Below are 6,451 nucleotides of genomic sequence, written 5' to 3' on the forward strand. Positions count from 1 at the left end.
GCTGATTCAAGAGAAGTTTTAAGGCACTTGTCAGCTGGTCAAGCTGTGAGACCAGCTGGCCAAACAGTTGAAGACCAGCTTGGTAAGGCTGTGAGATCTGTTAGACTATCCTAAACCAGCTAAAACAAGCCAACCAGTGAAGGCTGGTTTCAGATGTTTTAATCTGCAGGAACCTGAAGGGCCAAATCCTCCATAAGATACATAAAATTATAAAAATTTTGCAACCTATACATTCTGCCAATAGTCCTGAGCAATAAGAAGCTTTCCGGGTCATATAAGGTGGTTAAGTAAACTCGATGTGTTCTCCAATTATTTCCTCTTTTTGTTATTTTAGTTTCGAGTCTCATCCTGTTTGAAGCCAGGGTCAGATTTTCTGTTTACGTTCTCCCTTTCACTTTTAAAATGATTGTCAGTGCAAAAAAAAGTATCTGTAGCAGAAACTCAACTGTAAACATGCAATACGAAGTAAAACTAACTTACTAACTAATGTTTTATTTTTTAGGAGAGATTTTTACAAGAATTTTACAAGAAAATGTGAGTGGTGCTTGTCCGTGGAAAAGTAGCAGTTGCTATGGTGGTGTTCTCAGTTGATGTTAATGCATTGCTTTGCAGTTGCTAGGGTGTTCTGAGTGGTTGCTATAGGTGGTTGCTTACAGGCCCAAGTCAAAAAAGCCCAACACCAAGTCTCTATGATATTCTCCTCTCTAGATATGGTTTGGGTCACTGGGAGTCTATGGCATTTTGTTGCACTCCAGATGAAAATCATTAGCCGGATGACTTAAAGTAGCATTCATGTCCACTGTACAAATGGTGTGCAATGACTTACTCATTTTTAAAAACACAAAACTACATCTAACGAAACAAAGAAAATTATTACTCAAATAAAGTCACATCACTTTAAAAACATTAGTGGTCGCTGAATTTATATATTAAATCCACAAGAATTATTTAGTTTCTCAATGGTCAACATAAGTCAACAACATCTCCATACCTCCACTAATCAAAGAAATAGCTACAAACTGCATGTGTGAACCTTAGTCCAATAGAAAAAGTTGTAATAGACAAATATATCTATTGCTTTGTGAATGGATAGTAAAATTACTGTTCTTATCTTTTTGTGAATTTTGAGAAAACTTGTGAAAATAACTGTAATTTTATTTCATTACCTTGATTCCAATGTGTTTATCATTAGGGCTGGGTATTGATACAGATTTCTCAATTCAATTTGGATTCATATGGGTATATGTTGGTTATAATGTCCATTTTGCTTACATATGAAATGACTTCTCTCTCAGCTAATGTTGTTTATAATACATGGAACCTTCTTACTAGGTACTTTTTTTTATTTTTTTATTACAAATATATATTTATATATGCATACACATATATATATGGATGCCTCAATTATACGGTTTCACTATTAACCATGATGAAAAAAATTTCACGGTTAATTTAACCACAAGAATTTAGAATCTGCGGTTAAAAACCATGAAATGCTTTATTTAGACATGGCAAAAATAGTAAATATAATGTATAAATATATAATTTAAAGAGTTATTCATGAGATTTTGTAAGCCTAAATGTGAAAAACTCTTGTGCCTGTGTGAGTACTGGAGCTGCTGCTGTGGTAACGGACGGTGGCCGCGTGGTGCTTAGCCAGGTGCCGCGGACTGAACGTGAACTTTCAATTCAAGTGAAACTGGGGCTTAAACACAGAAACTCCAAAATATAACAGAGGAATTCAATCTACCAGACTCACATCCACCAAAAAAGTTGTGGTGAATTTGAAGTTATGAATTAAAAGATGCTACTTTTTGTAATGTTTAAACGTGCCGACAGCATGCAGTGCATTGCGTGTAGTTACTATCAAACTTTGAAAAGTTGCATCTTTTCGTCCTCATTATTCAAAGCATTGCTTCTGTACAAATTCATCACGTTCAACAATAAATGTAAATTTAAGTCATTATCGGCTTTAAATTGCCTGCTGTGAGCAATGTTCCCATTATTATGCATAGTCCACAGGTTTATTTGCAAGGTGTTGTGGCCAGTATTTTTATAGACTCGAGTCTGTAGACGATTATTTATGTTGGGGTGTGTGACAGACAACGAATAGCCTTAAACCTTTTTCGAAGAAAAACTGTTGCGCACCCACATTAATCTTGCACTTACACACTTTTGAAGCACTCCGTTTACACTGAAGCACATCACTGAGCTTGGGATGCGCATAAGCGGTGTTGTGCCCTAGATTGGAGTGTCTGTTATTATATACCTCCTATTTATTTGTTGTGTATTTATCAGTCTTCTTATTGTAGGGCTGTGCTTAGCGTATATATATTGTTACAGGTTTATTGTTTATATGCATAATGTGTACTATTTACAAGTATTTACATACATTTTTTAAACGTGCTGAAACTGTACTGTTTCTTTAAGAATAGCGGTAGTTCAGAAAGCATCTCACAGAAATGTTTTGGTTGAGCGTATAATAACAAGTGTGGAGTTGCATGGCTCCTTAACCGCATCTGTGCTATTTTTAATTAGAATTACGTGTTTCTTTTTTATTATTTTTGATAAACAATTGACTGTAAAGAACAGAAAGGATATTAAAAGGAGACAATATTTAATGACAAATGGATTGTGTGGATTTCATCTTTGGACAAAGATTACACAGAACGAGTCAAACCAAAATGTTATAACACACACTGAAAGGATCTCAGTGGTGAACTTCTTTGCCAATATACTACTTAATCACTGGGGAGTGAAATCTGAACATTTACCAATCACAGACATTTTTAGTCGCATAGCACAAAATTTGGTTGCATGGGCGAGTGATTTAATCGCATTGTAAAGGGTTGAGTAAAAGATCAATCTATGGATTTAAGAATAGACAGTGACCATTCAAATGAAGATCGCGATGCATAGGAAAATCCATTCTTTACACAGCCATAGTGGAGAATATATCCCAAAATATAAATGCGAACTCTGAAAAGTAGACTTTTCCTAGACCTCTACTAGATATTGAAATCTGTCATTTAAAAGCCCACATTGGTCGACCACTAATGAGAAAACGAAAAGAAAAAAGAAAATAAACAGCAAAATCTGTTAATTCATATTCCACTTTAGGAAGGCAGGGAGTGAGAGACTGAGAACAGACAGCAGCTATTGTTCAGTGATTAGAACAAGCAGTGACTCCACATGGCAGTTGTACTCATGGCTTACTCGCAGGATGAGAGCACAGCGCTGGTGTTTTATTCTACACTACAAACTCACTCAAGGATACAGCACAGCTTTGTGATATCACAAGGCCAAAGAATGCGGTATAATAACCTTCAGCGTTTGCGATGCCATTGACAAGCAAATCACAGCTCAGATTTACAGTTCAGGTGCTCAGCCAGTAGTAATCAAACAGACAACTAAATAGCATGTGGCCCGATGAAAGGTGAAGGTGTGTGTGTGTGTGTGTGTGTGTGTGTTGATATAGAGATGATATAGGGTCAGTGGAAATGTGCTTCTATCCATGAGGACAGGTTATTCATAAACCAGCGCTGATCTAATCAAACCGTCATCATCTAATAATGCAGCCATTCTTAAAGGGATAGTTCACAGATAGTTTACTCCCCCTCATGTTGTTCCAAACCCTGTATGACATTCTTTCTTCCATGGAACACAAAATAAGATGTTTGGGAGAATGTTAGCCTCAGTTACCATTCACTTCCATTGCATCTTTTTTACATACAATGAAAGCGAATGGTGACTGAGGCTAACATTCTGCCTAACATCTCCTTTTGTGTTCCATGGAAGAAAGAGGGTGCTTACGTGACAAAATTAAAATTTTTCAGTGAACTGTGCCTTTAAAAAAAAAAAAAAAAAGACACAGCAGGGTCTTGTTTTGAATTCAAAGGGTGTGCCTTCAGTGCTGGGGGTAAGACATATCAAATGTGCCTTATAATTCATCTACACATGTACGTGAGCAGAAAAATCAGGTTACTGATTATGCATATCTGTTCACATCCACACAAAACACACCATACTGCAAACAGTAACCTCCCAGTTTAAAAGCATATTTCTGTTTTTACCTCAGTGGCCAATTGGTTGGTTAATGCACTGATTGAATTTATTTATGAAGGTATTCCCGGCCTAAATCAATCCATTTTGATTCACTACACTGAAGTTTAATCTGTCCTCAAGAAAATTTAATTTTACATAGGCGCCAATGGAGCAAAACACACCAAATGTTATTTAGCGTCTCTATTACATTGCATCTCAAATTTATAGGATTATCTAATAAAATGCATAGTACTGTATAATATTATACATACAGATATATATATATATATATATATATATATATATATATATATATATATATATAATACACAATTTAACTGTGTATATTTATTTACATATTTATGTACATTATATATATATATATATATATATATATATATATATATATATATATATATATATATATATATAATACAGACATAGATAGATAGATAGATAGACAGACAGATCTTAGAATATATGGCGATATAGTGATCAAAACATTGGCGTTTGGCATATGGTGGCACATTTGTTTTAGCTTTAGTGTAAAAACTGCATGTTGCCCGTTTGTTGACGGTACCCTTCTTCACCGCATCAAACAGCGGAGCTCAAACCAATCTCAGCCCAGATGAGAGCATCCCTAACTCGGCTACTGCATGCAGCCACAGCCCCACTCTTCTCCACACCCAGACACGGATCAAAAAAACACAAACATGCATCACAGGCTTTGAACGATCAGACTGTGATTCAAACTCATCAGCTGCATCTTTTAGTATGGATCTTGGTGCGTAAATCACCCATGCAAAACAAACTCAGCTATAGGAAATATATAAAATCAATGCGTAAACGTGCATTTGGCAATACGTTTGATTTTAGTTTAGGCTTTAAAGCTTGGGAGCAGCAACATTTGGGTCATTTGCCTTAAGGAAAACAATATTTTAATCATGTGACTGGGTTTGTTACAGATGTGACAGACAAACAGCTCATATATAGATAGTGCATGATTTAACATCTTTATATATCTAATCACCGCATTATACTGTCACGAATGAATGGCATCCCTTCTTTAATTAAAAGCCCTGATTATAGTCTATAGTCTTACCCAAATCAACTTTCCATCTGAAATGACAATATGCATGTGTTGAATCCATGCACAACCACCATCAGGCAAGACTGTAATAATCATCTATTGTGTAGTAGCCTGTCGAGTACTAAAACAGTGATGCTTTGGCGTTTTTAACGCATTTTCAATGCATTGCTCAATTACATGGATATTTATCTCTTTTTAGCTAAACACAGGTTTTAATGCCGCCTTTGTTCTTGCTGGCTTTATTGACCACATCCATTAGGATCTTTTTCCATCAAGCGTTAACAGATCACTTCCATTCATCTAAGCGATTTCATTATGTTTCCTCCTTAAAATACGCACGCATACCATCTCCAGTGCATGCATTCCTGATTTCATCGCAATAAAGGCATGCGTTTTACTCGCGCGCATCAAAACGAATAATCTTGCGACTGTTTATGTATCACTCATCCAGCGATACAATGTATCGCAGCGCACCTACCTGTGTTCAAAGTGCAACAGTTACATCCACAGTTGGCCTTTGAAGAGCCGCTCGGGGGTTATCGCAGGCAAATTCGGAGATATATTGTTGTTTTCTTGTGCAAAACACCCGAACGGAACCCTAACATGCGCTTACCGCGTCGATGGCATAGTACTCTTCACTCCGTACCTCAAGAAATCGTCGCGCTCACTTTTAGAAGCGTGGAGTTGGGAGCTATCGCTTTAAAATGGAGCGTTCCACTCGGGGATGGTAGGGGTGCTCTGAGATGATTCAGTTACATATAAAAATTCTAGAAGAGCTTAAAACATCATATTCAGACATTGAATTGATTTCCTGTCAAGTTGTTATCAAATAAGCTTAAGATATACAACAATTATTCAAATTTTTAGTAAATCTTGTAAGTGAATTGTTGTCAATCACTACTGTCATCATGAATGGTATCGTCCCGCCCTTCATTTAGGATTCTCTACCAACCCCAGATGTTGAGCACCTAGTAAAGGCAGACTGTAAAGACAGACTGATATGTCTGGATTACAACAATTAATGTCATGATGCTCTGAGATCTGAAATTGGTTGCATCATACAGCTAGACACAAAATTATCTTTTAATATACGTGAAACTGCATTATGCACGTATGCAAACAGTAGAAGCCTATACAATTTAATAGGCAAGTTTATTAATCACAAATGACCGAGACCTCTTTAATATCTCATTTGTTTCTCAGAGAAAGCAAATGAAGATTTTGATCCAGTTCCATGCTTCTGGAAAAACACCCTTGAAATCTCACGTCTCAGTCTCCTCTAGAGTTTTAGAATAGATCTCAACAATGTCTCAAACT

General features: G+C 36.3%; 1 protein-coding gene across 1 annotated transcript in view; it reads right to left on the minus strand.

Moving 5' to 3' along the window:
* Window positions 1-5,750, minus strand: part of plxna3 (plexin A3) — a 243,431-nt gene extending 237,681 nt beyond the window's left edge. Inside the window, exon 1 of the mRNA XM_051653449.1 lies at window positions 5,613-5,750. The gene's annotated coding sequence lies outside the window, so the exon portion shown is untranslated. The remainder of the gene's footprint in view (window positions 1-5,612) is intronic.
* Window positions 5,751-6,451: the final 701 nt, after the last annotated feature.

This window comes from Myxocyprinus asiaticus, chromosome 24, assembly GCF_019703515.2.
Source record: "Myxocyprinus asiaticus isolate MX2 ecotype Aquarium Trade chromosome 24, UBuf_Myxa_2, whole genome shotgun sequence".
In the NCBI taxonomy this organism is placed as follows: Eukaryota; Metazoa; Chordata; class Actinopteri; order Cypriniformes; family Catostomidae; genus Myxocyprinus; species Myxocyprinus asiaticus.